The following is an 11,766-nucleotide window of genomic DNA, read 5'->3' on the forward strand; positions in this document are numbered from 1 at the left end:
ATTGGGCCCCGCCCACTGCATCGGGCCGAAACCCGGAAACTGCATCGGACTGAAGTCCGGAACTGACTAGGACCTTGTCCCCTGCATCGGACCAAAGTCTGGAACTAACTGCATCGGACCGAAGTCCGGAACTAACTGGGACCTTGTCCCCTGCATCGGACCGGAGTCCGAAACTAATTGCATCGGACCGAAGTCCGGAACTAACTGCATCGGACCGAAATCCGGAACTATCTGGGACCTTGTCCCTGCATCGGACCGAAGTCCGGAACTGACTGACTGAACATAGCATAGCATATCAACAAGCATGAACACATATACTGCATACTGCATCGGGCCATAGCCCGGAACACATAACATATAACACATAACACATAAATCCTATCTGAGCCACGAAGGCATCAAACATACCAACTACTACATCGGACCGAAGTCCGGAAACTACTGCTAACTGGACGGGCCGGCATTGTGGCCTTAGACCCGTCCCTACTGAAAGGAAACTCACCTCGTAAGCTGGCTGATGAGTGTGTGGCTCGGGAAGCTAACGGCTGCTGCTCCTAAATCTCCTCGGCTACAAGTCCATAAACACACTCAATCAAATACTAAACACTGCACTTGGGGTAAAATGACTCTTTTACCCTTGGTCAAAGTCAACTCTCTTTGGGCTGACTCGCCGAGTTGGGCCACCCAACTCGCCGAGTCCTACTCTCACTTCTCAGTTCTACACGCTGCTACTCGTCGAGTGTGGCATCAACTCGACGAGTACCCTCTTGATCCAAGAACTTAGACAATCTTCATCCGACTCGCCGAGCCGTATGAACAAACTCGACGAGTTGTTCTTGATCCTAAGAAGATTGCCTTGGACTTGCCGAGTTGTATGAACAAACTTGCCGAGTCCCTCCATCACTGAGTCTACTCTCAACTCGCTGAGTCCACTCCCTAACTCACCTCGTCCACTCGACACTGATAAAATTGAAGGACTCGGGAACTCGCGACCCAACTCGCCGAGTCGTTCTTCCCGACTCGCCGAGTTGCCGCCATGCAACTGATTTTTACTCGATTTTGTTTGAATCCAACACATACAATTGATAGATCTGAGTCTAATAAGCTGGTTTACCACGTAAAGTTTCCAACTTTATGTGTACAACCTCATGAATAAGGGAAATAAGGCTAAAAGATGCACAAAATGGGTAGATCTATGGTTAATATGCAAAGTAACTCCAAAAAGACAGTAGATCTGGGCTCTACAACACCCCATCATTCAGATCTAAAGATATTTCGACTTATTAAGACATTCATGCAAACATAAGGCTTGGAACAAGCATCAACTAGCTCTTAGGAGAGCTCTAATGGAAGTTTAAAGCATATAACAAGAAGGAAACTCCGAAAATACCTCAATTAACTCAGATTTGCCCTTGGATCTTTGCACTACAACTCTTCTCCTTGCTTCTTTCTTCTTCTCCTTCTTCACACCTTCACAAAATGGCACCAAAACACTTATAAACTCTCAAGGGAGGATTAGGGTTCTCTCACTGTGTTCTCAGGGTGAGGGAGGCGAGAAAGGGGGCTATAAGGTGGTTTAAATAGTGGGCAACCCGGGGATTTAGGGTTTCACCCAGACGGATGGACTCGCCGAGTCCAGGATATGGACTCGCCGAGTCCCCGGCTCACGCGTGCTCGCAGTCGCGACCCTACTCGGCGAGTCAGGCTATGAACTCGCCGAGTCCCTCTTGCAAAACTCACAACAATTACCAATGAATTAACATACCGGGAACGGGTCGTTACACTTATACAAAACATATAACCATAAGAAACAATCAATAATAAATGCAGAGATAAGGGAAAAATACATACCCGCCACCACGTTAGGAGTCGCTCGCGCCTCCTCTACTGTCAGCTGAAAAGCCCTACTCTTCGCTACCGGCATCTCAACTCGGCCCTGACGGCCATCTGTAATCCTCAAAGTAGTAGGAGCAGGTGCTGACACCTTCCCCGCAGCAGCTAAACTCGGACACTGGGAATTTTTATGCCCCCTCTGATTGCACTGGAAGCAAATCAGATTTGATGCCGCAATGGCGGTAGTAGTGGTTGTACAATCTCTGCTCATATGCCCAGTTCGGTCGTACTTGTAGCAGCCGACACTCCCTGTCTTGCACACCCCATCGTGCAATCTCCCACACTTGCCACACCGACTGTGGCTCTGCTGACTCCTAGCTCTGTGATCTGAACCCTTGGTCTTTTTTCCCGAACTCCCTGTACCTAGAGCCGCCTTCGGCTTCCTCTTTCTCTCCATCTCAAGGTCAATCTCTCTCTCTCTCTCTCTCTCTCTCTCTCTCTCGCCCTAGCAATCATGTCATCCAACGTTTTACAGTTGGACCGACTCACAAACTGGTGGATATCACTCCGCAACATCTCATGATATCGGGCCTTATTCATTTCCTCATCAGCTACGTACCGAGGAACGAAAAAATGCCCTCTCCCTAAACTTGGCGGTGATCTCCGCTATTGTCTGTGTCGTCTGGGTGAGGTCCTGAAACTCCCTAGCTAACTGTTGTGCCACAATAACTGGTGCGAACTCAACTTTGAACGTGGCAGTAAAGTCAACCCAAGTCATAGCATCTAAAGTCACGTCATCTCCAATGCCATGTCCGACCTCCTCCCACCAATCCCGTGCCCTGTCCTTCAGAAGACAGGACGCCAATCTGACCTTGTCCCCCTCGGGACATCTGCTCGTGCGGAAAGCATTGGCCACATTCGCCAACCATCTAGTACTTGCTATGGGGTCCTGCGCCCCGTGATAATCTAGAGCTCCACATGCCCGAAACTCCCTAAACGTAAGCGTGCGCGACCCCATCATGGCCGCCACCTCAGCACGAAATGTGACTAATCTCTCCTCCATCAACTCTACTATACCCTCCTTGATCGAACCAAAGATCACTTGAGTCTGCTCAAGAATGATACGGGTCACCTCAGAAGTGAAAAACTCTCTAGTCTGCTCATCTAGATGCTCGACTCCCGAGCCTGATCCGAATCCCTCTCCGGCACCTGAACTGTAGACTACTGGCCTAGGTCGCAAAACCACCATTCTGAAAACATATCATGGCAAACATTAGTACACTGAAATATCTCAAGGGATCGCTGCTACTACATGCTTCCCGGCCTCATCTCAACCTTCCTTGATTCGAGTACGGATCCTCTGCTTTCAGTAGTACGGGCCCATACTACCTTCCACATCTATCCGTACTTTCCTTAAGAACGACCTTGACTCCACCAAGTCACTCTACTGCTACTGATTTCTGCTACTCACATCCTAGGCTTGCCGTAGGGAAACTTTTGACTTCACCCAAACCAGTCCTCAGCTGCTGAAGGCCTCCTTGTAATGCCAATTAGCCACCACCTAAATACAATCACATGCAATGAGGCTCGGATAATCCTTCGAGTAAAAGACTCGTCCCTACAGCAGTTAGACTCAAACAAGAGCTGCGCAATAGGGTCAAATCCAACACTCTGAGATTATTCAATCCTGACCACATGTGGCTTGACGTATTAACCTAATGGCTAACTCCCATTACTCAAAGCCCCACAAAGCACAAAGCAAGCAGCATTCGGATAAAGGAAACACACTCATGCAAACTATTCTTATAGCAAGAAACTGTACTAGCATATAATGCTAAGCTCATACTATCAGGCATAACCTACACATGCTATCCTACTACTATCTGTTCACTACTTGCATGCAATTCTTATCAAGATGAAACACATAAAGCAGGCACATAAGGCATCCTCCTAGATCCTTAGTCCTATAGTAGCCTGTTGTTCTACTGAAACTGAAACTGATCTAGAATTGAAACTGAAACTAATAATATAAACTTGTATGGGTAATTTGGGAGTACTTACTTGAGCTCGGTTGATCGCACGCACCACACCTTTTTCTCTATCAAAACTCTTTTTCTTTCTAAGTTCTTTTCAAAAAAAAAATTCCTTTTTTGAAAATGTTTTTTTTCCTTTGAAAATCTTTTACCTTTTCCTTAGTTTGAGTTCAGACACACCCGAAAGTGTATCTGAATCCCTCAAACCAAGGCTCTGATACCAACTTGTAACATCCCAAAATACGACCCAAAAATTTTTGTTTAATCATTACTAAAATCATTATATCAATACCATAAAATAAAACCCATACGTCAATATCTCAAAACCATAACACATATCACAAGAAAAATGTATCAAAACCGAATCAAAACATATCAATGAAAAGCTAAATCAACTCCCAGGACAAACTGAAGCTGTGGTGTGTGCGATGCCATCATCCCGAGCTCTTCCCTTTACTTGCGGAAGTACCTGAAACCAAAATTGAAACTGTAAGCACGAAGCTTAGTGAGCTCCCTTAAACTACCACATACCATACAATAACATATAACACATACTAGGCCTTGCCCACTGCATCGGACCAGAGTCCGAAAACTGCAACGGATCGAAGTTCGGAACTAACCAGGGCCTTGCCCTCTGCATCGGACCGAAGTTCGGAACTAACCAGGGCCTTGCTCTCTGCATCGGACCAAAGTTCGGGACTAACTGCATCGGACCGAAGTCTGGAAATGACTGGGACCTTGTCCCCTGCATCGAACTGAAGTCCAAAATAACTGCATCGGACCGAAGTCTGGAAACTAACTAAGCATAACATAGCATATCATAAACATATCAACTAGCATGAACACATAAACTGAATACTGCATCGGATCGTAGCCCGGAACACATAACACATAAACCCTGTCTGAGCCACGAAGCTATCAAACATTCTAACTATTGCATCGGACCGAAATCCAGAAACTACTACTAGTTAAATGGGCCGGCATTGTGGCGTTAGACCCGTTCCTACTGGAAGGAAACTCACCTCGTGATGCTAACTGTTGAACTCCTAAATGAGAAATCCCTAACTGCTGCTTCGGCTGCTTCCCAGCTATCATGGGAAATAAAATACTAAATCAGAATAGGGATTCTCCTATTGGTAAAATGACCATTTTACCCCTACTATGGCATGGGTCACAACATGGCCCAAAACCCTCAATTCCTTCTAACTCCATCCATGGCCCCACTAATGGCCCAATTTGCTCCATTAGGCCCACAACCCTTTATTGGGACTTACTCAAGCCCAATACTAATCTTTGGCCCATAACAACTGAATTATGAAGGCCACTAAGGCCGAAGGACCCTAAGTCCAAAACTCAGCCCACACCGAGACGAGGCGTACACCAAGGTACGCTGAGCGTACTGGCTTGTACGCAGCGCGTACCTCCTTGTACGCCCAGCGTATAGCCCTGTTAAACCAAAAGTCTCATTAAGTGCTTAATAATCCAAGTCAAAAGCTAAAATATTAGATCCAGGTCTTATCCCACGTCTTAAACCATAAAGTTGCTTACTTGATGGCTTACAAGACTCCCTTAAGCCCAAACTTCTAAAAACAACCATTTATAACCAAGAAGGTGGCTAGATCTCATGCATGGCTTCATGAAATCCTCAAAAATCGAAACTTTACTGCTATGGGGACACTTTGAGCTTCAAGGATAGCAATCCCATGCTCCAAAAATGAAGTTGCATGATAAAGGTTCTTCCTTTGGACCTAAAAGGTCCAAACTTCCAAAAACTCCTAGATCTAAGCTTACAAGAGGAAAGTTGGAAGCTTTATACCTCTTTTGAATGCCAAAAGAAGGAATGATCCTATATCTTTGAGCTCAAGGTACTCAAGTTCTCCTTCTTCCACTTCTCTTCTTCTTCTTCCTAACTTTTCTTAACAAAAATGAGCCCAAAAGATCAACCAAACACAACAAGGAAAAAGGGGCGAACTAGGGTTTTCTGGGGGTGAAGGATAAGTGAGGAGGCCAAATGGGAGACTATAATGGGGTTTAAATACGTCTTAAACCCTAATATTAGGGTTTCACCACATGGTCGCGTACGTTGGGCGTACCTTTAGATACGCTACGCGTACGCCTCTCACAAGTCGCGCAAACTAAGGCACTACGACCTGCGTACGACGGGTTACGCCCCGCGTATGGCTTATGGGCAGCTTACATCTCGGCCCAAAAATCATGAAGGTCCAATCCAATCCAAGATGACAATTTACCAATCAAATCTAACTAACATTCAAGAAATTAAATTAATTAATACCTCAGAAGACGATCGCTACACCAGAAGCTTTCAATATTGTTTCCGAATCGATAATTATGACAGACGTAGAAAGTGCAAAAATGAAAAGCACAGACTTTTTGTAACGACCCAAATTTTCATGTCCGAAAATTTCGTTTTAAAACATTACTTTAGTAAACATTAATAATTAAAAACATTGTTTGATCACAACACAACGTAAACCATGTTTAAAAATCCAAACCATACAACCCATCAAATTATCAGAGTACAAATCCCAGTGAATCTCGTAAATGCAGAAACCAGAGTGTGTGCATGATGTGCCGCTACCGTGCCAGCTCTTTCCCCTTCGAAGAAGAGGTACCAAAAAACAAAACTGTAAAACGTAAGCACAAAGCTTAGTGAGTTCCCCCACTGTACCACATACCACATAATCACATAACATACGTAAATTTGTCAGGCATATCTGGGTGCCCGACCTACCCCTTCGGTCCTCTCGACCGGATATTGCCTAGCATATCTGGGTGCTGGCCTCCCCTTCGGTCCTTTCGATCGGATACTGCCTAGCATATCTGGGTGCTGGCCTCCCCTTCTGTCTTTTCGACCGGCTACTGCCTAGCATATCTGGGTGCTGGCCTCCCCTTCGGTCCTTTCGACCAGATACTCTAGGGGACTATCTCCCCTTACTGTCACTAACACATAACATAACACAGTAGTAGCAGCCCTAGATGGATATCACAAAGACAATCATCTAATCACACATCTCCTACTGGTGGGCCGGCATTGTGGCCTTAGACCCACCGTTACTGGAAGGTAACTCACCTCAAAGTAGCTGCTGAACAGATCGGGAACTGACTGCCTGCTCCGGAAATCCTCCGACTGCAATTCCCACAACATACTCAATCACACACTGCTAACTGACCTTTGGGTAAAATGACCATTTTACCCCTGGTCTAGCCTAAGTCAAAGTCAGAGTCAACTTTCAGTTGACCCGACTCGCCGAGTTGGCTCTCCAACTCGCCGAGTCCCTATCCAGACGATTGTCCTGAGTCCCTGATTCTACTCGTCGAGTTAGGCTATGACTCGACGAGTTCTTCTTCTAAACTGACATTGAAGTTCTTCGTCCTACTCACTGAGTTGTATGAACAACTCGTCGAGTTCATCTTCATCCGATGAACACTCATGCTTAGACTCGCCGAGTTGTATGAACAGCTCGTCGAGTCTGTTCTTGATCTATGAAGATTGCCTTGGACTCGCCGAGCCAGGCCATGACTCGCCGAGTCCTACCATGGGTGAGTTCAGCTTCCAACTCACCAAGTCACACCCTGTGACTCATTGCTCAAACTCGATACAGCATAAAGGGACAAATTCGGTGACTCGCGAGCAGACTCGCCGAGTCACATGAACGACTCGCAGAGTCGTCGCCATGCATCCATTAAATACACCGATTTGTTCGATTTCAGTCCATACCATTCATAGATCTGGGCTTCTAAGATACGAATCACACGTAAAGTTTCCAACTTTACGTGTAGATATTCACCAATATGGATTTTAGGGTTCAAAATGCCTCAAAAGGGTAGATCTAGGATGAACAAGCCACATGGGTCCATAAAGCTAACAGATCTGAGCTCCTGGAGCTCAATCTTGCCTAGATCTAGAGGCCAATCAACTTATTACGAAACATTATGCACATACTAGCTTGGGGAATGGCTCAAGAATGTCTTAAATGAAACCTTAAGCATAGAAACAGGGGGAAAATGGGATATACCTCAATGAAACTGTTGAAAAACACAATGATGCTTGGATGGCTCTCCTTCCTCTTGATCTTCTTCCCCTTTTTGCCTCAAAGCCTTCAAGAACACACACAATAGCTTCAAACTCCCAAGGAACAAGCTTAGGACGAGGGTTGGGAGCTCTAGGGGTGAATGGGGGCTGGCAAGGGGCAGATATGAGGTTTAAATAGGGTGCAAACCCCTGAAACTTAGGGTTTCATCCAACAACGGTGACTTGCCGAGTCCAGGATATGGACTCGCCGAGTTGCCATCTTAAACGCGTCCTGGGTCTCGTCCCTACTCAGTGAGTCGGACCTATGACTCGCTGAGTCCAAGGCTAAAAATGGAAAATACTCAAATAAGATTTACATACCAGGAACCAGGTGCTACAAATCTCCCCCACTTATTTTAGACTTCGTCCTCGAAGTCTGCCGCTCGATCCTGAAATAGCTCGGGGTAATGCTCCATCATCTCGTCCATCGGCTCCCAAGTCCATTCCGAACCCTTGCGGTGCTGCCATTGCACCTTCACTAGTTCTACCCTCTTGTTCCTCAAATCCTTTAACTTCCTGTCGAGGATTGCGACTGGGCGCTCAATGTAATTCAGGCTGTCATCAACCCGAATATCCTCTAACGGTACTACTGCTGAATCGTCCACTAGGCACTTCCGCAGCTGAGAAACATGGAAAGTGTTGTGGATCTGGCTGAGCTCGGCTGGCAGCTCCAGCCTAGACGCCACCTTGCCCACCCGGGCTACAACCCTGAACGGTCCGATGAATCTTGGGCCCAACTTGCTCTGCTTCCTAAATCGAATGACACCTTTCCAAGGCAACACCTTCAGGAGAACCATATCCCCGACTTGGAACTCCAGGTCGGATCGGCGCTTGTCGGCGTAACTTTCTGCCGACTCTGAGCAGTCTGAAGTCTGCTCCGAATCTGTTGGATCCTCTCGGTCGTCTCGAGCACCACCTCGGTGCTTCCCATGAATCTCTGGCCAACTTCACCTCAACATATCGGGGTTCTGCACCTCCGCCCGTACAACATCTCGAATGGTGGTCGGTCAATACTCGCGTGGTAGTTGTTGTTGTATGAGAACTCAGCCAAGGGAATATAGGTATCACAACTACCATCGAAATCTAACACACACGCCTGCAACATGTCCTCCAAAGTCTGGATGGTCCGCTCACTCTGACCATCCGTCTGTGGGTGAAAGGCGGTGCTAAAATGCAAGCGGGTGCCCAACTCGTCATGAAACTTCTTCCAAAATCTGGAAGTGAAACGCACATCCCTGTCCGAGATCACCGATACTGGCACCCCGTGCCGCGCCACGACCTCCCTGATATAGATGTCGGCCAATTTCTTGGCCGATATGCTCTGCTGAATCGGAATAAAGTGAGCACTCTTGGTCAGTCGATCCACGATGACCCAAATTGAATCCACTCCACGCGCGGTCCTGGGAAGCTTTATAATAAAATCCATTGTGATATCTTCCCATTTCCACAGTGGAATGTCCAATGGCTGCATCTTACCATGTGGTCTCTAATGTTCGGCCTTGACCTTCCTGCAGGTCAAGCACCGCTCAACGTACCATGCCCTATCCCGCTTCATGTAGGGCCACCAATAGTCCAGACGGAGATCCCTATACATCTTCGTCGCCCCGGGATGAATAGAGAATCGGGACTTGTGCGCCTCATCCATCAAAATCTGGCGCACACCCCCGTGATACGGCACTCACACCCTATGGTGTAGTGTCAATAGTCCCCGACTATCTAATCAAAGGAGGACACCTGACCCACCACGCGCTCGCTCTTCCGATGCACCTCCTTGATAGCCTCCTGTTGAGCCTCCCGAATTCGCTCCAATAGGGGAGTCACCACGGTCATCCTCATGCATACGTCCCTATTCGGTGCCGCCTTGAGGCTAAGCGCATCGGCCACCACGTTGGCCTTCCCTGGGTGGTAAAGGATCTCACAATCATAATCCTTCACCACATCCAACCACCGACGTTGCCTCATGTTCAGATTCGGCTGACCCATGAGATACCTCAGACTCTTGTGGTCCGTGTAGATGGTACAACGAACCCCGTAGAGGTAATGTCGCCAAATCTTGAGGGCGAAGACCACAGCCCCCAACTCCAAATCGTGCATCGGGTAGTTCGTCTCGTGAGGCTTGAGCTGCCTCGAAGCATAGGCAATGACATGCCCCCTCTGCATCAGAACTGCGCCCAACCCTGAAATGGACGCATCACAGTAGACCACAAAATCCTCTACGCCCTCTGGCAGGGCTAGGATCGGCGCCTCGCACAATCTCTGTCTCAACGTCTCAAATGCAGCATGCTGCTCAGGTCCCCACCGAAAGACCACGACTTTCTTTGTCAGCCGCGTCAGGGGTACGGCTATCTTGGAGAAATCCTGGATAAATCTCCGATAGTAACCCGCTAATCCCAGGAAACTCCGAATCTCAGATGGAGACTTCGGAACCTCCCATCTCATCACGGACTCGACCTTGGCCGGATCGACCAGAATCCCGTTCTGGTTGACGAGGTGCCCAAGAAATTGCACCTCGCGCAGCCAGAACTCACACTTGGAGAACTTGGCATACAAGCTCTCCCTCCTCAGGGCGTCCAACACCTCTCTCAAATGCTCTTCATGCTCCTCCTGAGTCTTGGAATAAACCAGGATGTCATCGATAAAGACTATCACAGACCGATCCAGCATCGGTCTGCAAACGCGGTTAATGAGGTCCATGAACGCGGCAGGAGCATTGGTGAGCCCAAACGGCATCACCACAAACTCATAGTGGCCATAACGTATCTGAAACGCGGTCTTCTGCGTATCCTCCTCCCTGACTCTCAGCTGATGATAACCCGAACGCAAGTCAATCTTCGAGAACCAAGATGCTCCCTGAAGCTGGTCAAAGAGGTCATCAACCCTCGGGAGTGGGTAACGGTTCTTCACCGTCACCTTGTTCAACTCCCGGTAATCTATACACATCCGATGCGACCCATCCTTCTTCTTCACAAATAGAATCGGGGCTCCCCAAGGTGAACTACTCGGACGAATGAATCCCTTGTCTAGCAGCTCCTGCAGCTGCGTAGACAACTCCTGCATCTCGGGAGGAGCCAACCGATACGGTGCTTTGGCTATCGGAGCCGCACCGGGGATAAGGTCAATCCTGAACTCCACCTGTCACTCCGGGGGTATCCCAGGTAGCTCCTCCGGGAAAACATCTGCAAAATCTCGAACCACCGTAACCTCGCTCACTGTCGCTTTACCCGCCTCCCGGGTATCCATCACATACGCGACATATCCTGTGCATCCTTGCTGTAGATAGCACCTAGCCCTCGCTGCTGAACATACAGTGGGTCCACACTGCGGCCTTTCGCCATGAATCACTAACTCTCCCCCGCTTGGGGTCCTGACTCGCACTAGCTGCTACGCGCAGTCTATCACCGTTCCATTAGGGCTCAACCAATCCATGCCAATAATCACCTTGTTCTCACACAATGGAATGGGAACCAAGTCCACCAGGTAACACTCCTCAAACAGTCGCAGAACGCAGTCTCGAAACACCATCGATGCTCGCACCGATCGATCATCAGCAATCTCTACCTCTAAAGGGCAATCTAACTCGCCTGAAGTCTCATGAAACCTCTTGCTAAGCGTAAGAGAAACGAACGATCGGGATGCACTCGAGTCGAACAATACCTGAACTGGGATGCCGTTCACATGGAACGATCCTAATACATATATATATACACACGGAGCACATATCAATATCATAACATCATAAAACAAAAGATAGAAGGAAAGAATCATACCCGTCACCACATCGGGTGCGGCGCGTGCCTCCTCGGTATT

This window comes from Lactuca saligna, chromosome 8 (genome assembly GCF_052625555.1).
Source record: "Lactuca saligna cultivar CGN05327 chromosome 8, ASM5262555v1, whole genome shotgun sequence".
NCBI lineage: Eukaryota > Viridiplantae > Streptophyta > Magnoliopsida > Asterales > Asteraceae > Lactuca > Lactuca saligna.